Here is a 26,058-nt window from a genome sequence, read left to right as displayed (position 1 = left end):
ATCTGTGTCAGAGTCTGTCTATTGCAAAACAGGTTTCTACTGGTGCTATAATATTTAAATGAAAATTAGCCTCCTGTTCTTAAGATGATCACATTACCTGAAAACGTTCTCAGACTACATTTGTTCTGCTACTTATGATTCAGTTTTCATGGAAAAAAATTTAATCTTGGCACTGTGAAGAGACTGGGAAAAGGAATATTATTGATAGCTTATGGTGAACGATGTTGGATTTGCAATCTCTGAAAAAGAAGATTTAGCTTCAGGACTAGAGAACAGACTTGAACACTCAGGGGTCTCGTGCGGCAGAAGCTTTATCACAGTGAGAAGGGATGGAGAAAGCTTCTGACACAGACATCAGAAGGGGGCAGACAATGCCCCATTCACTAGTCTTTAGCAAGAGAGCTATACACTTTTTAAATTTAGTTATTACAATAAATCAAAAGAATGGGTCAAGATTGTAAAAATTTTACCAGACCCACTCCCAAATTTACATTAAGATAACAGGATTCAGTTCAGTTCAGTTAGCTCATTTGTGTCCAACTCTTTGTGACCCCAAGGACTGCAGCACACCAGACCTCCTTGTCCATCACCAACTCCCGGAGTTTACTCACTCATGTCTATTGAGTCAGTGATGCCATCCAACCATCTTATCCTCTGTCGTCCCCTTCTCCTCTCACCTTCAATCTTTCCCAGCATCAGGGTCTTTTCAAATGAGTCAATTCTTGGCATCTGGTGGCCGAAGTATTGGAGTTTCAGTTTCAGCATCAGACCTTCCAGTGAACATTCAGTACTGATTTCCTTTAGGATGGACTGGTTGGATCTCCTTGCAGTGCAAGAGACTCTCAAGAGTCTTCTCCAACACCACAGTTCAAAAGCATCAATTCTTTGGTACTCAATTTCTTTATAGTCCAACTCTCACATCCACACCTGACCACTGGAAAAACCATAGCCTTGACTAGATGGACCTTTGTTGGCAAAGTAATGTCTCTGCTTTTTAATATGCTGTCTAGGTTGGTCATAACTTTTCTTCTAAGGAGTACGCATCTTCTTATTTTATGACTGCAGTCACCATCTGCAGTGATTTTGGAGCCCAGAAAAATAGTCTGCCACTGTTCTACTGTTTCCCCATCTATTTGCCATGAAGTGATGGGACTGGATGCCATGATCTTTGTTTTCTGAATGTTGAGCTTTAAGCCAACTTTTTCACTCTCCTCTTTCACTTTCATCAAGAGGCTCTTTGAGTTCCTCTTCACTTTCTGCCATAAGGGTGGTGTCATCTGCATATCTGAGGTTATTGATATTTCTCCCAGCAACTTTGATTCCATCTTGTGCTTCCTCCAGCCCAGCATTTCTCATGATGTACTCTGCATAGAAGTTAAATAAACAGGGTGACAATATACAGCCTTGATGTACTTCTTTTCCTATTTGGAACCAGTCTGTTGTTCCATGTCCAGTTCTAACTGTTGCTTCCTGACCTGCATACAGATTTCTCAAGAGGCAGGTCAGGTGGTCTGGTATTCCCATCTCTTTCAGAATTTTCCACAGTTAATTGTGATCCACACAGTCAAAGGCTTTGGCATAGTCAATAAAGTAGAAGTTTTTCTGGAACTCTCTTGCTTTTAGATGATCCAGCAGATGTTGGCAATTTGATCTCTGGTTCCTTTGTCTTTTCTAAATCCAGCTTGAACATTTGGAAGTTCATGGTCACGTACTGTTGAAGCCTGGCTTGGAGAATTTTAAGCATTACTTTGCTAGCATGTGAGATGCGTTGACTCATTGGAAAAGACCCTGATGCTGGGAGGGATTGGGGGCAGGAGGAGAAGGGGGCGACAGAGGATGAGATGGCTGGATGGCATCACCAACTCGATGCACATGAGTTTGGGTGACTCCGGGAGTTGGTGATGGACAGGGAGGCCTGGCGTGCTGCGATTCATGGGGTCGCAAATATTTGGACACGACTGAGCAGCTGAACTGAACTGTACTGAACTGAACTGAGAGGAGTGTAATTGTGCGGTTTTGAACATTCTCTGGCATTGCCTTTCTTTGGGTTTGGAATGAAAATTTACCTTTTCCAGTCCTGTGGCCACTGCTGAGTTTTCCAAGTTTGCTGACATATTGAGTGCAGCACTTTCACAGTATCATCTTTCAGGATTTGAAATAGCTTAACTGGAATTCCATCACTTCCCTTAGCTTTGTTCATAGTGATGCTTCCTTCCTAAGGCCCATTTGACTTTGCATTCCAGGATGTCTGACTCTAGGTGGGTTGTGAAGATTATCTGGGTTGTGAAAATCTTTTTTGTATAGTTCTTCTGTGTATTCTTGCTTTTACTTTGAAGTTTTGTTCATATGCTCAGAACACCTTACAAAAGTTTGAAATTTGATTATGATTTGAGAATTCTTTGGATTTCTAGGATTTGTGGTAAGTACATAGCAAATGTCACAGTTTTGCCAAAGTATTGTGACCAGGTGCTAACAAACTGGAGTTGGGGTTAACTGGGAAGAAAGGTGTGTGTGTGTGTGTGTGTGTCCACTGGAGGGAGAGCTGATGGCTTGTGTGCCAAACATGACAAAATGAACATGTCCATCTAAGTCCATACACTGACTTCCAAGAACCTCTCTCAAAATGTAGTTGCTTTTCATTACATTCTGTCTTAAATATCAAGGTTATTGGACCATTTCAAAAGCATTTCCAAGGTTATTGGACCATTTCATAATGTATTGGAGCATTTCATAATCAAAGAATATGGAGATTTGGAGGAACCATATTATTCAGTGTTGTGGTTTTAGAGAGTCAATACATCTATCCCTTTCTTTATCCCCTGAAATATTAACCAGTTGAAATATTAACACAAAATTCAAATATATTGAAGTTAATACATAACCATTATTTCTAAAGAAAGCTTTGGAGAATGTGCATTGAGGTATACATGTCACTCAAGTTAAGACTAACCCATATGAAACTTGCTACTTTGATGAGTAGAGCAGAAGAAAACACAACAAGCCACTGAAGGTTTTGGGGGGGGATCATTGTGTACAGACAGCAGATGGCATGAGAAAATTAGAGAGGGTTGAAGTTGAACCTAGCTTCTCTTTCACAGAACACCAATTAACAAAATCATCTTTTGACTCCTGGAAGACATTACTGCAGAGTGTGTCATGGTGATTCAGGTCCCTCTGCATAGAAACAGGAAAAGGAAATAAATGTTTCTATGTGACACTGACAAGTCACATTTCTTTCCAAGGTCATACTTATAATCATTTCTCTTGCTTTTTAATTACAGGGAGTACTTTGACACTAACTTCTTTATTTCAGAGCATAAGACTTTTGACTTCCTGAACAGATGGATGGCAAGCAAGCTTGGTTGTGGGAGTGGAGTAAGAGAATGGGTTTTTTTTTTTTTTTTTTTTTTTTTTGTCACTGTGATTTTTGCCTTTATCCAGTAGAGATGTGATTTACAAATCAAGTCAGTTATGCCTCAAATAGAATGTAAAAAAAAATTTATTTTATTCATCCCCATTGCAACATAGATCATTCCTCAAGAGGATCTAGTGTCTCATTACTTTTCTGTGATTGTGAGAATTTCTGAGTGACATCCCAGGGTGAGCATTTTTAGAAAATACTATTGCTCTAGACACATAAAATTTAGGTTATATAAGGTTTTAATTATGCCCCAAGTAATCCAGCCAGATAGGAAGAAATTAATAAACTATTACACACTGGGGATAGTATGCTGTATTAAGACTAATAATAAAATGTTTTAACTTATAGTAATTCTTGTTTGGAAGTAATAGAGGAGGCAAAATTTGGGAATAGCTGAGAATTTTAAGCCACTCTTTGGAAAAGTGATTTTGCATTCTGTATTTTGCAAGGGCATACCAGAATATCTTAGGACAGGCCCATATTTTCTTACTCATGCTGGAAATAGTCTGGATATCTGGATATCCAGATATCATAGTCTGGATATCTGAAGCCAACATTCCCAGGAGGAATTCTTCCCCCTCTTCCCTTTTCCCCTTTTTATAGTAACAAAATCATCCTTAGAGACTTCCAATCCAACAGTTCTTAGATGACATAGTGGTATCATTGTGACATTTGTAGTTGGTGGCAGTGGTTTTTCAGTTGGAAGCTATGAAAGTTTAGAGAGAAAACTGAGATAAAAAATGGGTCATCTAAGCAGTGATTTCTGTCCTTGTTGTTATGGTTACATATAGAACAAGGAAGAACTTCTATTTTCAGGGATACTTCTAACTTATAATATTAGGATATTCTTTCTACCTCCATAGCTTTTGGAGTAATCTAAATCATTGATTTTAAATCTGTTTTAATACAGTGATATTTTTGTGCTTTGCTTATATTGTCTATCAGATCCTTATGATTTTTGTTGTTTTTTGCTCTAAAAGCTTAAATGTACTGTATTTAAACTAGAAACCAACATCTTTTGGTACATACCTATGTTTAAATTATACTTTGTTTAGGATTTTCTAAATACAAATTATAATAAACATTTAAGAATTATCTCACCAATATTTAATGTTAAGTACAAATACTTACTAATTTTAGCTTTCTGAAGAATGCAAAGAAAAAGTTAGCCCTGAGAACAGGTTAACAGAAGTACTCTCCTGTTTTTACTGGTCCACACATGTTGGGGGAAAATCCATTTGTATCCATTAAAGGGATGGTGAGATAGTTTACCTTGCAAATGAATTTATCAATACCAGAAACAAGCAAGCTCTCTAGCATATCTAAATACTATTTATATTTCAAAAAAATTATTTAGAATCAATTCCTGGGCGTTATTCATAATGAGGTATGTGCATTGCCAGTCTGTATAATTTTTATCTAATTGCTTTGAAAAAATTGAACATTTGCCTAGAGTATGCTCTTAGATCTACTGCCTTCAAAAATTCATATGCTTTTTTATTTTTAATGCTTAGATTGCTAGTTACATTGAGAATATGACATGAGCTATAGAGCATTTCCAATCCAAAATATACTTGGGCTAAAATTCATGTTTATATTCTCGAAAGTTTTAACACTCTCCATACTTCTCCTGGGCAATGCCATCCATGGACCTCAGATACAAGGTTGAAAACTTTAACGTCAATTTTGAGTCATTCATATAAGAAGTTAGTAGAGAACTCAGTTTTGGTATTTGGAAGATTAAACAAGAGAACATGGTGTTAAATTGCATCCATTTGGTGTTTGAAAGCTACATTCACAGATAGAGCCATAAATGGTACTTTAAAAAATTGTTTAAATAAAATTGTTTTGTTTTAAAGCTATAGATTAGCCAGCCCCTCAACACCACTTTCCTGCTCCATTTCAAGATAGCATCACTGCAGTCAAGTTTTTTCTTCAGGATAAAATTCTTACAAAATATGGAGTGGATCCTATCCAAATTGGTATTTTAGGAGACAGTTCTGGGGGCACCTTAGCAGTGGCAGTGACTCAACAGGTACACCTTTGTCTTTTATTGGGAAGTGGAGTTCAAAGCTCATTTTTTCCCCCATGCAGACACCCTGTTCCTCCAGCAGTATTCACTGAAAAGACTATCCTTTCTCATTAGATTACAGTGATGCTTGAGTCTAAAATAAAGACCATAACTTGACTATTTCTGACTTCTCTCTTCTGTTCCATTGATCTATATATTTTATCCTTATGCTAATACCATGCTGACTTCAGCTTTGTTCTTATCTTCACAATTGTTTCTTGTGTTCCATGTCTTTTCCATCAAAATAATAGGATATTTTGTCAACTTCTAAGAAAGAACGACTAATAGGATTTTGATTGGCATTGCATTAAACCTATAAATTTAGGGGAGGAATGTTATCTTACCATTATTGAGACTTTCAACTAATGCATAAGGTCCTCTTCAACTTCCTAAATAATATATTATTTTTTCAATGCTGAAGTCTTGCAAATCTTTTCTTGAATTTATCCCTGACTTATTTTGGAACTTAATCTAAAATAAAAATTTTCAAATGTTCATTGAGAGTGTACAAGAATATATTTCATTTTTACTTTGGCCTTCACAATCATATCCTTGAAAGTTTCACTCATAAATTCTTCTTCTTTTTTTTTTACATTTCCTAGGATTTTCTCAGAGAAGGCAATGGCACCCCACTCCAGTACTCTTGCCTGGAAAATCCCATGGATGGAGGAGCCTGGTGGGCTGAAGTCCATGGGGTCGCTAAGAGTCGGACACAACTGAATGACTTCACTTTCACTTTTCAGTTTCATGCATTGGAAGAGGAAATGGCAACTCACTCCAGTGTTCTTGCCTGGAGGGAGAATCCCAGGGATAGGGGAGCCTGGTGGGCTGCCGTCTATGGGGTCACAACAGAGTTGGACACTCCTGAAGTGACTTAGCAGCAGCAGCAGCAGGATTTTTTACAAAAACAATCATAACTTCTGTAACCAGAGACAGAAACTCTCTGGAGAGAGTTTTAATTCCTCTTTTCCAGTCTTTATGCTTTGATTTTCCCTCTTAATTAGTGTACTGGCTAGGGCTTCCAGGAATATTGATTACAATTATCTTGCTCTGGATCTTAGGAGAACATTGTTCAATGCTTCACTAAAAAAAACTGAAGAGTTTTCATAGCTGGCTTTTGTTATATTGAAAGTCCCTTCTATTCCCCGTTTGCTGATAGTTTTTTGCATAAATGGTTACCGAATTTGCCAAATGTTTATAATGCAACTATTGAAATCACAGTGTGACTTTTCTTCTTTATTCTTTCAACGTGTTGGATTATGTCAGTTGACTTTCAGATTTTTTTTTTCATCTTTCTTTTTTTTTTTTGTTCCATTCTGTGTTTTATTTTTTTTAATTTTTATTTATTTAAAATTTATTTTATTTTTAAACTTTACAATATTGTATTAGTCATCTTTCAATTTTATTTATTTATTTTTTTTACTTTACAATATTGTATTGGTTTTGCCATACATCAACATGCATCCGCCACGGGTGTACACATGTTCCCCATCCTGACCCCCCCTCCCACCTCCCTCCCCATACCATCCCTCTGGGTCATCCCAGTGCACCAGTGCACCAGCCCCAAGCTTCCTGTATCCTGCATCGAACCTGGACTGGCGATTCGTTTCTTATATGATATTATACATGTTTTAATGTCATTCTCCTAAATCATCCTAAATTATGCTTGCATTCCAAGCACAAGCCTCACTGGGTTATGGTGAATTAAAATGTTCATGTATTTTTGGTTTTCACCTGCTAAAATTAAAAATCTGTGGGTTTTGAGGAATTTATTTCTACTTATTAAAAACTCTGTGTCAGGTTTTGATATAAATGTTATATTGGCCCCATTAAATCATTGGGGAAGAAATCCAACTCCTTTAAAAGAAAAAGTTTTTCTTCTTCAGTTTGAAAATAAAATACTCAGGGTTGGACCGCTTAGAGGAAGATTATATATACATACATATGTTTATATTTTATATACACATAGACACATGCAAATATATGTACACACATGTTTATATTTTATATATACACAGACACATGCAAATATATATATATGTACATATCCATAAACACAAGCCTATATGTGTAAGCCAATATGTAACATCACATACACACACCACAAACCCCTAGATGTGGAGCCAGATTGGTAAGGATGATAGCAAAGCTTCTTCTTTGGCTGTGCACCCTACGCTTCCTTTCAACCAAAGATGCTTCACTTTAATCCCCTTCATGTATACAGTTCTATATAAATTGCCTTAGGGGGAAAAAAGACAATTTCATTGCCCAAAAGAAAGTTTGCAAATCATTAAACCTGTTGATTCTTGAGATCTCTTCCAATCTGAACTGATTTGTATTTGAAAAAAGGATCTTGCTGAGGTGGAGTGTGAAGTGTGGTAGAGAATGAAAGTTGAGGACTGTATCTTCTTTGAGATTATTATCCCAATTGCTATATCAAGTCATATGGCAATCTGATCTTGAATCTTACCTAAAACTAGTTTTATGGCTGTAGAGATTTTGAAAACTGTCCAGCAATTACCCAATAATGATCAGGCAACATCTTGCCACACTTACAATTTCTGCTTCTACATTATAATATTTGCTTGGTTTTGTAAGTGAAGGGAGCTTTTGAAATGACAATTAGGTGTACTCCTGGAGACTTACAAAGATGTGAAGACCTGCCTTATAGCTTTCTGGCAGGGCAATCCTAAATACTAACAAAGTCACTTTTGAGGCAATGCTCAGTAATGCAATTCTCAGTAAAGTTTGTAGTTCAGTGAATTAAAATTTGAAATTATTGTAGTCTTATTAATTATTCAAGAAGATAGTATCTCTTTAACTTTCTATCTGTCCAAAGAGATTGCTACAGCTGAAAATAGTGCATCAGAACTCAGTATGGTTAAATAACATAAAAAGATAATTTCCTTTACCCTTTCCTGTTTATTTTTATGACTATACTTCAAGTTACTCATCTTCATGGTTTGCTAAGCTTTCTATAAGAGATATTTTAATCAAAAAGTTTTACTTGTTCTAGGATTATTCTTGATCTGGGTCATCAGAATGAACTCCTACTTTGTAATATATTATAAATCTTTTTTTTTTTTTTCAAAATGTCATGATCCTGTGTTTAATAATACGTTACATATTTATGGCCTGAAAAACTCATTTTCAATAAGAATACACCACTGAGAGATCAATATTGTTGTATACCCTGAGAAGACCTCAAGAAAGAATATTAGATTTGTCTTTTTTATAGGTATACAAAAAGATGACTCATGGTTTCATATAAAATTACAATATAAAAAGATGTTTACCTGGGTTAGGAGGGCAAATAGAGTCTTACATAACTTTATTTTGTGGAACTTTTCCATTTTTCAATTATATTACCATAATTAAAAGACAATGACTACTACTATAATTTCAATATTTTTTTTTTACATAATGTGTTCTAAAATCAGTAATGTTGCTTGCCTGTCACAAAGATCTGGATGGTCAATATAGTCAAGGAAACTCTTCTGAACATAGTCACTTATTCTTTAAGAGGAACAAATATTTTTAAATATAATCAGCATTTAAATCCAATTAAATAACCATTTAATCCATTTTTAATCTATGCATTATTTTTTATTTATTTAGGATCATAAATATCTTTTTAATTTTAGAAAATAATATAAATTAATTTGATATTTTGAGGTAATCATTAAGTTCCCTCTGATCAACTTTTAAAAACTATGTACTTCAATATAGGTAATTTTAAAAGGAAACTGTGATATAAGATATCTGTATTTATTAAAGTTTATAGTTTGTCTTTTCTAAATATACTATTCCTACTAATTTGGATCATTTGTCATAAGGTGGTAATCTGACTTATAATAATATTTTTATGGCAACATATGATCTTATATATTTGACACATCTTTAAAAATATTTTTAAGATTTTCTTTACAAAAAGTCTTAATAGTAAATATTAATCAGAAACTGTAATTAATGAGGACACTCTATTGACTGACTTGTAGCAACCTTGTTACTGCCATTTTTGTTTGCTTATTTCCATGTAGTCCGAACATCTCAGTGTTGCACAGATTACCTGAAATCCATTGAAAGCAGAAACATTTGTCCTCTTCCATGAATACTGTATCACCATTGCTCTGGGAGCTACTATTCATCTGTGCTGATCAAATCCAGATGAATTGCATAAGCCACTGGATGGTGTCTGTCATCAATTGTTAACCTTGAACTGAGTAACTCTCTACTAAGACAGACAGATTCCTCAATTCTTCTCTTTTGGGTGAATTAGCAGAATCTCCTTCTCTCCCTAAATTCATCAAGTGGAACATATGTCCAGGGAAAGCAACTTTTCTTGGGATATCCATCCTGGTCTCAGGAAAAACTTTATCTTAATAAGAGTGCCAGATTAAATAAAAGATTGGCTAACTTCCTCAGGTCTATAAAACCAAAACACCTATATCAATACAGCAAGTTAAGTTTGACATTTAAAAGGCTTGGAAATTATTATCTTTTAACATTTGAAAGCTGTTTAACTGTGACGGCAAAATTGCCTTACTCTAAAGTAACAGATGGGACGTCCCAGGAGGCGCTAGTGGTAAAGAACCCACCTGCCATTGCAGGAGATGTGGGTTTGAACCCTGCATTGGGAAGATCCCCTGAAGAAGGGCATGGCAACCCACTCCAGTATTCTTGCCTGGAGAATCGCATGGACAAAGGAGCCTGGTGAGCAACAGTCCATAGGGTCAGCTTGGCAGGTAAGAAAATTGTTTTGCTCCATACTGACACCAGATATTTAACCATCATAATTTTTTTTGTCTCAAATTTGGATTGTTTTCTTCCTCATCCATGGAAACGATATTCACAATTATGATAGAATTGATTTGTCACTAACATGCGTTTGCCTCGTAAGAGTTGAATCAACTATAGCTGTTTCAATGCCACAGAATTTTAGATTCCTGTTCTTGTATGATTATGTTGAGGGTGATTTTAATGAGGATTCAGTTCAGTTCAGTCACTCAATCATGTCCAACTCTTTGCGATCCCATGAACCACAGCACGCCAGGCCTCCCTGTCCATCACCAACTGCTGGAGTCTACCCAAACCCATGTCCATTGAGTCGGTGATGCCATCCAACCATCTCATCCTCTATTGTCCTCTTCTCCTCCTGCCCTCAACCTTTCCCAGCATCAGAGTCTTTTCAAATGAGTCAGTTCTTTGTATCAGCTGGCCAAAGTATTGGAGTTTCAGCTTCAGCATCAGTCCTTCCAATGAACACCCAGGACTGATCTCCTTTAGGATGGACTGGTTGGATCTCCTTGCAGTGCAAGAGACTCTCAAGAGTCTTCTCCAACATCACAGTTCAAAAGCATCAATTCTTTGGCGCTCAGCTTTCTTTATAGTCCAACTCTCACATCCATACATGACTACTGGAAAAACCATAGCCTTGACTAGATGGACCTTTGTGGACAAAGTAATGTCTCTGCTTTTTAATATGCTGTCTAGGTTGATCATAACTTTCCTTCCAAGGAGTAAGCGTCTTTTAATTTTATGGCTGCAATCACTATCTGCAGTGATTGTGGAGCCCCAAAAAATAAAGTCAGCTACTGTTTACACTGTTTCCCCATCTATCACATATATACGGTTATAAGTATATAGAAAATGTGTAGAAAATATCTGAAACGTTTACAGCAGACTGATAACACAGATATTGAGAATATGGCAGAATTGCCAAATGTGAAGGATCTAATTAGAAGGTGCTCTCCCAATATCTTGAAAATATTGTAAAGTTAAAAAATAAAATAAAAGAAAATGGTTGACTTTGAAAGGAGCTTTGAAGGACAGGAGAGAGACAGGAAAAAGGTTTAAATGGCAAGAGGGGGCACAATAGGGATGTAGGGGTGGCAAACAGTTGCACATGCATAGGAAAGTGATTTATTTCATGCAACAGTACAGAAAGGAAGGTTAGAGCTAGATAAGAGAGTTGGTAGATTCCTTTTTGCCTCATCCCTGGGCATGTGGTTCCTGTCTCTTAAATGTGGGACACTGAGGGTGAGTTGTAGATAGTGGACCTTTTCTCATTAGATCATCTTCCTGAGGGTACTTGGGAGAGCTTTGGATCTAGAGGAGTTTCTGTCAGGGGGCTTTATCTTGGCTCATTTTTATTATATACTTGTGAAATGTCTAGCACCCTGAGCATGCATTGTGGAGGTGCATTTCCCTTTCTGATGGTCCTCTTGAATTTCACTGTATTCCCTCCATTAGGTTCAGCTAGCCACTGTGGTGAGAGGTTGACCAAGAGATATGTCCTTCATTCCTGAGCTTTTACCTGGAGCAGTAGCAGGCTTTTTCATTTGTCCAGATGCCACTGTCTCAGATGCGACACTTCAGCTGAGACAGTTGTCCCTTGGACATTATCTTGAGGTTCTCTATGATAGTCTGCAGGGTCACAGATGAGACCTCAGGATACCCACTACCTCGGGAAAGGAAAATCCTTGTCAATTATTCCACATCTTTCCCTTGCATGTAAAACTGTGTGAATATCATCAAGATGTTTTTCATAAATTTATTCCTTTGTTTCACAAACACATTACTATTTTTTCACAAGCTAAGTTACCTATTGATTGGCTTACCTGTTCATTTTTTGTCTTTGTACTTATACATTGGTATATTTCTTAAAAATGTATGGCATGATGTTGGGAACTTTTCTTATTAGCCAAATAACATTATGTTAAATTTTAAGAATATTTTATAATTTTTTAATATTTATTTTAAATATATAAATATTTATCTTTAATTTTTAAATGAAATAAGATTATTTTAATAGTTACATTGATTTCTTCTATTCACTTAGGTTACTTTCAGCCAAGAATTTTTAAAAACTTATATATACTGTCAATTTTCCATAGGAATATCTTACTTAGGTAATTTCTATTGGTGATTTTTGACAAAAACACCATAAATGTATGTACCTTCCTTTCTCCTCTCTATCTCTCCCTCTCATTCTTTATTTCCCCCATTGCCCTCTGTGTTGAACTCACTTTATGTACTAACTCAACTGATTATAAGACATCAATTTGCTAACACAAATCTAAGCAATAGTTTGTGCTGTTACTGTGGTAATGGAGCCAGGTTGCTGATCCTTTTGTCACCATCTCAGATTGAGAAGCTCACTGAGGCTGCAGCTCCAGTTTCCCCAGTTTCTCTTGGGTATAGACCAATAGTGCCTCACCTTCTGCCATATGACTTTAGAAAAATTTATATTGAGAGTAATTGACATATAACAGTATATCAGTTACATGTGTACAATATAAAAATTATATACATATGTATATATAAAACAAAAAGACCACCACAATAAATCTAGTTAATATCCATCACCACACATATTTAGAACTTTCTTCTTGTGATGAGGCTTTTCAAGACTTACTAGCTTATCAATGTTTAAATATACAACATAGTATTATTAGCTATAGTCATCATATTATACATTATGTACGAGACATTTATTTTATAACTGGACGTTTGTATCTCTATCAGTCTCACCCACAACATGAAAATTTTTAAAACTTTACTGTTGAAATAAGTTTGACACTTTTTTTTCATATCACTGAAAGACATAAGTATTGTGAAAAGAATTTTAACATCCATCAATTTACATAGACTTGTTTATCTCAAGATTGCATAAATTATTAAAATTAAATTTCCTCCTCCTGGTGTTTCAGAAGTCTTTGCATTACAAGATACTATCATTTTTTTTTTCAGGTGCAAAATGATCTTGAAATAAAACATAAAATCAAGATACAAGCTTTGCTTTACCCTTTCTTACAGTTCATTGATTCTTATTTACCATCTCACTGAGAAAGTGAACATGGTATAGTTCTGACAAGAGACATACCCATAAAACTTGTGAGTGTGTATTTAACCAAGGATGAAGCATTTCCCCAGGCAATGAGAAGAAATCAACATATGCCTCTGGAATTAAGACATTTGTTCAAGTTTGTTAACTGGAGTACTCTCTTACCCAAGAAGTAGGAGGGCCATATTTATACTAAACCAATTCTTGGAAGATCTAGTTATTCATCACCAGCACTTATGTATATCAGATTATCACCCTTGTTGGCCAATGAGTCCCAGTTACAGAATTTGCCATCAACCTATATTCTGACCTATGAATATGATGTCCTGAGAGATGATGGACTTATATATGTTTCAAGACTTCAAAATGTTGGAGTTCAAGTTGCTCATGACCATATTCAGGATGCAATCCATGGAGCTTTATCATTTATGACATCGCTGTATTTAAATCTAGGTCTCAGAATAAGGGATAATGTATGTTAGTTGGCTGGATAAGAATTTATAAATACATTTATATAAAACATGTGTGGTCTTCACTTATTGGGTTGTAATTTTTGATATTTTGTAACTGTAGTGCAAAGAATAATATCTTTGTGTTGTCTAAATCTAGATTTGAATCTTACAACATTACCTGTATGTCCTTGAATAGGTTATCAATTTTTCTGACTCACAGAACTTGCATATAAAAAAAGTATATAATCACGTCTATTTTCCCTTTGTGTGTGTGTGTGTGTGTGTGTGTATGTCACTCAGTAGTGTGTGAGTGTTAGTTGCTCAGTAGTGTTCAACTCTTTGCAAGCCAGTGGACTGTTTTACATCCTTGGACAGCCCACAAAGCTCCTCTGTCCATGTAATTCTGCAGGCAAGAATATTGGAGTGGGTTGCTATTCACTTCTCCAATTTTCCCTTCACTTATACTTTATTGTAAGTATGTTGGTTCTAAAGGGACAAGTGCTTATTAAATTTGAGAAATAAGATGGTTACCAGCAATTAGAGAAGATAGTTTCCAGACAGGCACAAAAATTGCAGTAGCAAGTGGGAAGACGAAAAAAAATTGCAAGGTAATTGTATCAGTTTCCTGTAGCTACTGCACCAAATTATTGTAAGTTTGGTAGCTTAAAACAATAGAAATTTACTCTCTCAAGGTTCTAGACAGCTAAAGTCCAAAATTAGTATCATTGGACCAAAATCCAGGTTCTGACAAGAGCCATGCAACCTTTGAGGCTCTAGTCAGGCCTCCTTGACTCTTTGATCTGTGGCTGCCAGTGTTCCTTGCTGTAGACAAGTCACTTTAATCTCAAAGGTCAGCATCTTCAAACTTCTCTCTTCTCCATCTTTATATGGTCTTCTCCTCAGCCTTCCTCTCAGAAAAAATACATGTTTTTGCATTTAGAGTCCACCCCAATAACTCAGGATAATCCTCCTAGCTCAAGATCCTTAATTACATTTACAAATACTCTGTTTTGTTTTTTTTTTCCCCCCCATACCTGGTAACATTCATAGGGATTAGGATTTGCATATTTTTTAGGAAGACTTTTTCCCCCGACATTTTCAGCCAATTTGTAGTTTTCAAACAGCAACAGATCAACATTATAATTTATTATAACTCAATCACGTCTAAATATGCACTCACCAATATAGCCCATCTGAAAGTGAAGTGAAAAAGGTTTTTCAAAAAAACCCATCAAATATATCATCTCAAAATAGCCAAATAATAAATCATATCTGCAAGCATTTTGTTGAGTGGAATCATAAAACAGAATACTTATTGTTGTAAAAACAAATCTATAGTACAATGATATGAAATATGAATCTTGGGTATTATGCTTAATCAGTTGAATCAAGAAGTTGAAAATGTAGTAAGAAATTGTGTGTGTGTTGTTGGGGAGTGGCAAGAAAATCTAAACCCAGCTGACCCAAAAGGAACTGAGATGTCTAACTTCTTCAGTTGAGAACAGACATTGTGGCAAACCTACATATTTCAGATGGCAAATATTCGTGCCCATAGTGCTTTAAAAATAGCCACTTTGTTTATAGGTAAGCTTATGTGAATGAGTGAATGCAGAAAAGCACTAACAGATATTCAGAACAAACGAAAATGTCACCATGCCTTGAAAATGTTGTTAGTGAAGAATTCCCTGTGTATGTAATAAGGACAATGAGCTAAACAATAAAACCCAATTAGACAGTGAAAAAAAAAAATGACAGTCCACAAACCACACACATTTTTCAAATGTAGAAAGAAATTAACTATGAGCAAAGAGCCATTTTTCTTCAGCTCAATTTTAGCACTTAAAGGATGAAAAATAACCCCATGACTGTCACAAATGAAAACAAAAGTCATTGGAATCAGTTATTTTTTTGCATTGTCGTTTATACACTCTACATAGAAACTTGACAATATAACAACTTATACTTTCACAGTTTTGATTTAATTTCCTTTAAACTCTTTTAATATATATTTTAAAAGTTTTTGTAAAAGTATTTCTTTTTTAATAATAATGAATCTCCTTCCAGTTGTCATCATGTAGAATATTGGCTACTAGTTCTTATCAGGAAAAAAAAAACCCTCTTGGAAATCTCTTCATTATGAAAGCATATTCTGCAACAATAACTGATGCGTAAGCAAACCATAAAAACTGCAGCTTGCCAGAAAAAAATACTTTGTTGGTTGTTCCACAGTCTGAATATTTTTTAAAGTAATTCTTAACAAAAGATTCTTTCAATCTTATGAGTGTTAGTGTGAGTCTCACTAGCATATAGCTTTACATCCTTGGACAGGAAGGGTGGCCAACAGCTAGAGAAAAGCTCATGGAGTTTAGGTTTTGATTCCTGAAAAACCTTATACTCCACTGAGCAGGAAATCACTTTTTTTTATTCCTTTCCTTCCTTTTTTTTCCTACTTAAAACTGTGGATAGATGTATGCTAAGGTAGCCCAGTCAATCCTCATTTATTTATTTTGTGAATTTGGTCTCAGAACATTTCTGGAAGAGACCTTTGAAAAGAGCCTGGATAGACTTCCACTGCAATCTCTAACAGTGGGCATCTGGCTTCCTCTTAAGTTTGGAAACATCTAAGGAGAAGACTTTTGAGAGTCCCTTGGACTGCAAGGAGATCCAACCAGTCCATTCTGAAGGAGATCAGCCCTGGGATTTCTTTGGAAGGAATGATGCTAAAGCTGAAACTCCAGTACTTTGGCCACGTCATGTGAAGAGTTGACTGATTGGAAAAGACTCTGATGCTGGGAGGGATTGGGGGCAGGAGGAGAATGGGATGACAGAGGATGAGATGGCTGGATGGCATCACTGACTCGATGGACATGAGTCTGAGTGAAGTCCGGGAGTTGGTGATGGACAGGGAGGCCTGGCGTGCTGTGATTCATGGGGTCGCAAATAGTTGGACACGACTGAGCGACTGAACTGAACTGAACTGAACTGAAGCAAAAGTAATCTTTTGTAATTGCTTTATTGGCAGTATAAGGGAAGACCTGATTGGATCCCATACCACAATATCTAAAATTTCCAAGCTTTTAATTCTTTTCTCTAGCTGTGTTTTCCCAAGCCTCTGTCCTAGTCTCTGGTAGTTCCTTGCTTTGAGGCAGCACAAATCCAATCATCACATGCTAGTCTCCCTGTATACATTTGTCTATTCAAATTTTCTCCTTTTCATAAGAATACAAATCATATAGGATGGGAGCCCACCCTAATAAACTCATTTTAACTTGACAATGCCCCCACGGTGGGCTCTGGACTCCAGAGGCCCAGGTGGATGGGCCTGGTCTTAGCCCTGCCTCCATAGCACCATGCTGCCTGCGCAGGACCTTCGTGGATCTCTTTGAGCAGCGTGGCACCGTCCAGCATGCGTGCCACGACTCCCGTGTGATGAGGTCATCGTGGTTCCCCTGGCCTGTACCGCTGCTGGGGAGCCTGGTGAGGCGTCGTTTTTTCAGCCTACTATGGTAATTATAAGGCCAGAGCATTTTGCTACATTCCAGTCTATTTATGAATGTGTGCGTGTGTGCTAAGGTGCTTTAGACGTGTCCGAATCTATGCGACCCCTGACTGCAGCCTGCCAGGCTCCTCTATCCGTGGGGTTTCTCCAGGTAATAATACTGGAATGGGTTGTGGGTTGCCATTTCCTCCTCCAGGGAATCTTCCTGGACCCAGGTATTGACCCCCACCCCCACACCCCAACCCTCACCGCTAGTTGCCACCTGGGAAGCCCATTTATGAATGAGAAGCATTCAAATCAACTGCTGTCAGTGTGATATTATCTTCAGCTTTTATGTGAACTCAATGAGGAAATCCCATGGACAGAGGAGCCTGACAGGCTGCAGTTCATGGGGTCACAAAAGACTTGGACACAACTTAGAGACTAAATAACAACAAAAATGAGGAAATTTGCTTGCAATTGTATGACAGTTCTTTTTGCTTTGTTTGCCTCTTGGGGAATCATCCTGTTCACTAATCTTCCTGCAGCTGGTAGTTCATAAAGCAGTCTTCCGACTCAAGTCCTGAGCTATTGCCTCACTTCAAAAACGTATTGGTGGATGTATGTTGTCCTTCCTGTTATCACAAAGTATGGCATGTGGGGCAGGGTCAAATGTATATGATTTTATATTCTACCACCTTTGGGCTGTTTATCATTCTACCCTTTTCCATTAATGTGAACGAGTATGTGCTCAGTCATGTCCGACTCTTTGTGACCCCCACGGACTGTATCCCTCCAGAATCCTCTGTCCATAGAATTCTCCAGGCAAGAATACTGGAGTGGGTTGCCGTTTCCTTCTCCAGGGGATCTTCCTGACCCAGGGATAGAATCGGGTCTCCTGCATTGGCAAGCTACCACTGAGCCACTTGGGAAGCATTAATGTGAATTCTTGGACATTATTTCTTTCATAAAATATGTGTGCAAAATATTTCCACAGAGGCTAAGAGGAATGTTTAACAAAAGTGCTGGTGTCATAGTAATTCTGTAAATTTATATATATTTGGATGTGTGCGGGGAGCCGGTGGGAGGCACTCCGCCCGTGGCAAAGGTCATGAGGAAGGAGGCTCGACATACGCAAAGGCGGGATCGAGCCTCAGGAGCCCCCCTGGAAATCCTCGAGCATCTACCCCCATAACCAGAGCCTGCCTACTTTACTTATTTGTGCTCTCACCTACACCTCTGACTTTACAAGGGGCTGTCCCCCACCACCTCTTTCGGAGAAGGAGTTAACTTAGAGCTCCAGTTAATAAAAACTCCTGGGCGTGACAAGAGTATTTTAGCCTATAATCTCCTCTGAAGATTCTCTAGTCTGCCTGACAGGCTTGTCCGGCCACATGTGATTGCTCACAGCCTCCCAACGGTGAGAGGCCCGGGATGCTTTAAACCTTCTAAAACAGGTGCTTTAGAGAAGTTAGAAAACTATTAGTATAAGTATAGTGGGCTGATTAGAAATTGTGTTGGTGAGGGGTTTTTCATTTGTTGAGCCAATGTTCGCTGCTAAGTCTCCACATCCCCTGCCCTTACACACATTAATGAATATATAGAAGAAATAAGTATTAACCTTTGATATAAATCATGTTAGGACTTAGGCTAAGTAAATTCTTTCCTTAACTAAAACCCACTACATCCTCACCCTATAGGAATGTAACTTTATTTGGGTGGAGTCTTTTTTAAGAATAATCACCCCTGGAGAAATAAGTGTCCTGGTTGACTGACCGCTGTCACAAGGAAGAGGGTCATAAATTGTCAGCAGGCCCCCTGGCCAGAAGATGATGTCACACCCCTAAGACCTCTGTATACATTTGTATGAAGCACCTGACTTTAATAAAAGTCAGGACTGCTGTCCCTGCGTGACTTTTGTATAACACCTCAGTGTATAAAAACAGACCCTGGAAAATAAAGAATTGGGATCAGTTCCTCGAAAGACTGGTCTGCCCATGTCTCTCTCTCTCTCAAACTCTGGCTGAGTCTCCATCTGGAGCGCAGAGCCCGCCATGCTTACTAATTATGCCTGGGCTTCTAAGATCCGACCGGGGAGGCCTCAGTGTCTCCTCTCCTTCAGGAGAACGGAAGGACGCCTGCGGCCTACGTAAGTGGTGCAAGCTTCTTGTCTTGAAGTTTTATTGGTCTCCCGTGTAAACCAAGCTACTTAGCCTCTTTTCTCCACTGAATTTTCCTGCTGAGTTATCCTCATTCTATTACTCCTTATATCTCTAATTAATATTTAAGTAAGTCGCCGACGCCATCCCAGCTTCAAATACCCTGGATCAGCCGGGGCTGGACCTCGGCAGATGTGTGTGTGTATAACATTTTGGTTCCTTAAAAAGCTAAAAATAGAGCTACTGTATGATCCCACAATCCCACTCTTGGGCATATATCTGGAGAAAACCATGGTTAAATAGGATACATGTGCCAATATCATTACAGTACTATTTACAATAGCCAGGACATGGAAGTAACCTACGTGGCCATTGACAAAGGAATGGGTAAAGAAGTGGTACATGTTTACAATGAAATATCACTTAGCCTTTAAAAAGGATGAAATAATACCACTTGAAGCTACAGGGATGGATTTGGAGATTATCATACTAAGTGAAGTAAGTTAGAAAAAGACAAATGTCACATGATATTGCTTACATGAGGAATGTTTAAAAAAATTATACAAATGAACTTATTTGTATCAAAACATTTAAAATATATAACCAACCAAATAGAAACATTTAAAATAGATACCCTACTATTAAAAAAAAAAAAACTAGTAATTTTTGATGACTGACTCGATGGACGTGAGTTTGAGTGAACTCCAGGAGATGGTGATGGACAGGGAGCCCTGGTGTGCTGCGATTCATGGGGTTGCAAAGAGTTGGACATGACTGAGCCACTGAACTGAACTGAACTGGTGACAAATAATGGGACTTCTCTGGTGGCTCAGATGGTACAGAATCTACCTTCAATTCAGGAGACCTGTGTTTGATCCCTGGGTTGGGAAGAGCCCCTGGAAAAGGGAATGGCTACCCATACCAGTATTTTTGCCTAGAGATTTCCATGGGCAGAGGAGCCTGGCAGGCTACAGTCCATGAAGTCACGGAGAGTCAGATAAGACTGAATGACTAACACATACACCCTCTTACACACACATGACAAATAACTACCACCTTGGTACATAGGATAAAAAAATAACAACTTTCTAACAATTTTAGTAATGAAAAAGAACATGGGAAATATTAATTATAAGTGACTAGTATATGCCTAAAAGGGCAAAATATTTACAACATTGAAGGTGTGGGCAAAATAGGTACAAAGGAAAATGGACCCTCCCTCAATTTGTAAAGATGAAGAAATATAGGAAATTAATAATACAGAATTAGAGAAGATACAATGACTAGATGGATTTATAGTAGCATGGATTTTATCTAGTTAGTTAATTTCAGTAGTTTTGAAATTATTCCAAGTGATATAAAGACAATAAAAATCTCCTAGTTCATTTTAAGAAGCAAGAGAATGATACATCAAAAGAATGATATCATTTGACCAAGCAGATTTTCTTTTAGGCATGCCATAATGACTCAATACTAGCATATATATCAACACAACTTATTCTATAAAAAAATTAAGACAGGAACCAAATAAGATAATCAGATTTTAAGAAGGCATCATAAAAGTTAATAACTGGTCCTTAATTTATATAAATCTAAGGAAAATAATAAATGAAAATTTGTTAATCAAATAAAGGCTTAATTACCAACTGTAACAGAAATGATGATCACAATTAATAAATCACTGAAACACTTTCAATTGAAATTGTAAATAGGAAGTAATGCCTATTATCACTAATGAGTTTAAATCTTCGATAAAATAACTCCTGAGGTCATACTGAAATTTTCAATTCAAAGCCTGGGCTTTGGGACATTTATCAATGTTTTCCTTTACATCTCTATCTCCTTTTCTTCACATTGAGATTCCTAGTTCTTGTGTACACTGGAAATGACATAGTTATAATATAGTATAATTGTTCATCTGCTTTATCCCACATTCCTTAGAAATCATTTCCAGAATAATATACTGCCACCAAAGTATGGTTATTGAAAATATTTAAATCTTTTTGTGTGTATTCTCCTTTTTTGCTCCCCATTTTTTAAAGTAAACTTTTTACTATGAAATAATTTTAGATTTTCAGAAAATTTGCAAAGATAGTACAAAGAAAGCCTATATACCTCTCCCCCATTTTCTCATTGTTGATTTTATAGAACCATGATACATTTTTAAAAACTAAGAAACCAACATTAGTATATTACTATTAACTAAACTTCAGATTTTATTCAGCTTTCACTGTTTTTCCAATAATGTCCTTTTTCCATTCCAAGATCTAATCCAGGATACCATATTGTGTTTAATTGCCATGGTTCCTTGGTCTCCTCTGGTCTTTCATAGTGTTCAAAACCTCAGGAACGTCTTGTAATCTGGAACCTGCCCCTTAAATGGAGGGCAGGGAGAGATCAAAGAAATAGGCTCACCACTCCAGATTGGTAGGTAGCAGGTTTAATAAGCAAGGAAACTTAATTTTTGAGCCTTGTTTTGGGCTTCAAGACAAGTAGATTTCTGCATCTGCCAGCCAGAATCTTAAAAGGCTTTAAGACTATATCCTTGTGGAAGCTTCTGGGAACACAGAAGGCAACTGGAAAGAATATTCCAAAGACAGTGATGGGATGAGAAGCCTCCTGGTCAATAGTCAGGACCCAGCTTGCAGGTGAAACCAGTTGTTGCATCTTCTTGATAACCTCCTCCAACAGATAGTTTTTTAGTCTTTGTTTTTCATGACCTTGACAGTTTTGAGGAGTCCTAGTTAAGTATTTTATAGAATGTCCTTCAATTTGAATTTACCTTTTGTTTTCTCATAATCAGTCTGCATGAAGGGCTTGGGAAAGAAATGTTACAGGTGAAATGTCCTCACACATCAGGGGATACAGTACTATCAACATAACTCATAAGTGATGATGTTAATCTTATTCATTTAGTCGAAGTAGTTTTTTCAAATGTCTCCATGGTAAAGTTATGTTTTCCTCCATTTTTCCATACTCAATTCTTAAAAAGCAAATCATTAAGTTCAGCCACACTCAAGAAGTAGGAAGAATTAAACTCTGCCTCCTGCAGGGTAAGATCTACATCATTTATTTGGAATTCTTCTGTGGGGAAAATTCATATCTTCTTCCACATTTGTTTATTTAATCATTTACTTGTGACAGTAGGGGCTCATAAGTATTTGTTTTGTATTTGGGGTTATAGGCTGCTGCTGCTACTGCTAAGTCACTTCAGTCGTGTCCGACTCTGTGCGACCCCACAGACGGCAGCCCACCAGGCTCCCCCGTCCCTGGGATTCTCCAGGCAGGAACACTGGAGTGGGTTGCCATTTCCTTCTCCAATGCATGAAAGTGAAAAGTGAAAGTGAAGTCGCTCAGTCATGTCCGACTGGAAGTGACCCCATGGACTGCAGCCTACCAGGCTCCTCCGTCCATGGGATTTTCCAGGCAAGAGTACTGGAGTGGGGTGCCATTGCCTTCTCCGATACTTCTCCAGACATATCTCTCCTGCACTGACAGATGAGTTCTTTACCCAGAAGTCCAATAGATAATTGTAGAAGCTAAGATACCACTTGTGTCATAGGTAATGTCAGAGAGATATCCTAATAAATATAGCTCCTCAGAACTGGGAAGGGCACAACACACAGGCCCAACCGAGTCTGTGCCTTTGTGGAGTACTCAAGACCCTGAACCTGAGCATCTTAGACATGGAAAGTGCATGCAACCCAGGGCCCACTTTGGATAGTTCCCCTTCAGAGCAACCTGGAGCCTGAGCAGTGTAGACTGGGAAAGCACACACGTGAGCTGGGGCAAACCCAGTGTGGTCCATATACTGTGAGCACTCCCTACACACACCAGTGATATTTGTTTGCAGTGTTCCTCTGCCCCCTTGTGTCAGGATAGAAATTAGACACTGAAGAGACTTGCAGGCAGAAGAAGCCAAAATAAACAAAGAAGAGGGATCCACTCTGAAAGTGACAGGTTCAACAGATTAAAACCCTGTAGTTACCATTAACTAAGCATTGGAAGGGGCCTATAGACCTTGAGAAAAAGTACAAACTGGAACAAGGAACTATCTGACTGAACTGACCCCACAGTGCCCTCAACAACTCCAGAGAAATTCCTAGATACATTTTTACTATTATCATTTTTTAAGTGCTTTATTACTCCTTAAATTTTCATTTTTATAACCTACTATTACTTTGTAAAAAAGACACTTATTAAAGCAAATTTCACATATATATTTCTTATAATTTTTGTGATCGATTTTGTTTTGTATTTTTAATATTGTATTTTTTACAGTCTTATCTCTACTGTAGATTTTTAACCTTTGCTTTTTTGTATTTGTTATCAATTTTGTACCTTTAAGAATCTAATCTTCAGTACCCATTTTTACATAGGGGTGTGATTACTGGCTTGATTGCTGTCTCCCCTTTTGACTCTCCCTTTTCTCCCCTAGGTCACCTCTATCTCCTCCCTCCCCCTTATCTTCTCTGCTTAACTTTGTGAATCTCTCTGGGTGTTCCAGGCTGTGGAGAACAGTTAAGGAATAATTACTGGCTAGATTGGTTTCTCCCCTTTTCACTGACCCTTCTCCTCCTGGTCACCTCTATCTCCCTCCTCCCTCTCTCTTCTCCATGTAACTCTGTGAACCTCTGGGTGTTCCTCACTGTGGAGAATCTTTTTACCATTAACCTAGATGTTTTATCATTGGTGCTGTATGTATGGAGACGTCTTGAGGCTACTATAAGAATAAGACTGAAAGCCAGAGGCAGGAGGCTTAAATCCAAAATTTGAGAACCCCAGAAAACTCCTGACTCCAGGGAACATTAATTGACAAGAACTCATCCAAAAGCCTCCATACCTACCCTGAAACCAAGCTCCACCCAAGAGTCAACAAGTTCCAGAGCAAGACATACCGTGCTAATTCTCTAGCAATGCAAGAACATAGCCCTGAGCATTAAATACAGGCTGTCCAAAGTGAAACCAGAGAGAAGAGATCCAGACCCACTCACCAGAACACTGACACAAGCTTCCCTAACCAAGAAACCTTGACAAGCCACTAGTCCAACCCCACAGACATGGAGCAACCTCCACAATAAAGAGGAACCACAAACTTCTAGCACACAGAAAGGCCACCCGAAACAGAGCAATTGAAACAAAATGAAAAGGCAAAGAAATATTCAGCAGGTAAAGGAACATGATAAATGCCCACCAAACCAAATAAAAGAGGAGGAGATAGGGAATCTACCTGAAAAAGAATTCAGAATAATGTTAGTAAAGATGATCCAAAATCTTGAAAACAAAATGGAGTTACAGATAAATAGACTAGAGACAAGGATTGAGAAGATGCAAGATATGTTTAACAAGGACCTAGAAGAAATAAAAAAGAGTCAATATATAATGAATAATGCAATAACTGAGATCAAAAGCACACTGGAATGAATCAACAGTAGAATAACAGAGGCAGAAGATAGGATAAGTGAGGTGGAAGATAGAATGGTGGAAATAAATGAAGCAGAGAGGAAAAAAGAAAAAAAAATTAAAAGAAATTAGGACAACTTCAGAGACCTCTGGGAAAATGTTAAATGCCCCAACATTTGAATCATAGGAGTCCCAGAAGAAGAAGACAAAAAGAAAGGCCATGAGAAAATTCTTGAGGAAATAATAGTTGAAAACTTCCCTAAAATGGGGAAGGAAATGGCCACCCAATCCAAGAAACCCCGAAGGTCCCAGATAGGATAAATCCAAGGCAAAACACCATAAGACACATATTAATCAAGCTAACGAAGCTCAAGCACAAAGAGCAAATATTAAAAGCAGCAAGAGAAAAGCAACAAATAACACACAAGGGGACTCCCATAAGAATAACAGCTGATCTTTCAATAGAAACTTTTCAGGCTAGAAGGGAATGGCAGGACATACTTAAAGTAAAGAAAGAGAAAAACCTACAACCCCTATTACTGTTCCCAGCAAGGATCACATTTGAATATAAAGGAGAAATCAAAAGTTTTACAGGAAAGCAAAAGCTGAGAGAATTCAGCACAACCAAACCAGCTCTCCAACAAATGCTAAAGGACCTTCTCTAGACAGGGAACACAGAAAGGGTTTATAAACTCAAACCCAATACAACAAAGTAAATGGCAACAGGATCATACTTATCAATAATTACCTTAAATGTAAATGGGTTGAATGCCCCAACCAAAAGACAAAGACTGGCTGAATGGATACAAAAACAAGACCCCTACATATGCTGTCTACAAGAGACCCACCTCAAAACAAGAGACACATACAGACTGAAAGTGAAGGGCTGGAAAATGATATTTTACACAAATGGAGACCAAAAGAAAGCAGGAGCAACAATACTCATATAAGATAAAATAGACTTTGAAATAAAGGTCGTGAAAAGAGACAAAGGAGGACACTACATAATGATCAAAGGATCAATCCAAGAAGAATATATAACAATTATAAATATATATACACCCAATATAGGAGCACCACAATATGTAAGGCAAATGCTGACAAGTATGATAGGGGAAATTAACAGTAACACAATAATAGTGAGATTAGTATAATACCCCACTCACACCTATGGATAGATAAACTAAACAGAAAATTAACAAGGAAACACAAACTTTAAATGATGCAA

General features: G+C 37.4%; 1 pseudogene; it reads left to right on the top strand.

The window, feature by feature from the left end:
* Positions 1-211: 211 nt before the first annotated feature.
* On the top strand, positions 212-13,842 carry LOC102411254 (annotated as a pseudogene).
* Positions 13,843-26,058: the final 12,216 nt, after the last annotated feature.

Source organism: Bubalus bubalis, chromosome 1, assembly GCF_019923935.1.
Source record: "Bubalus bubalis isolate 160015118507 breed Murrah chromosome 1, NDDB_SH_1, whole genome shotgun sequence".
Classification (NCBI taxonomy): domain Eukaryota; kingdom Metazoa; phylum Chordata; class Mammalia; order Artiodactyla; family Bovidae; genus Bubalus; species Bubalus bubalis.
The sequence above is the reverse complement of the archived record's forward strand: the minus strand, read 5'-3'. Positions and strand labels throughout refer to the sequence as shown.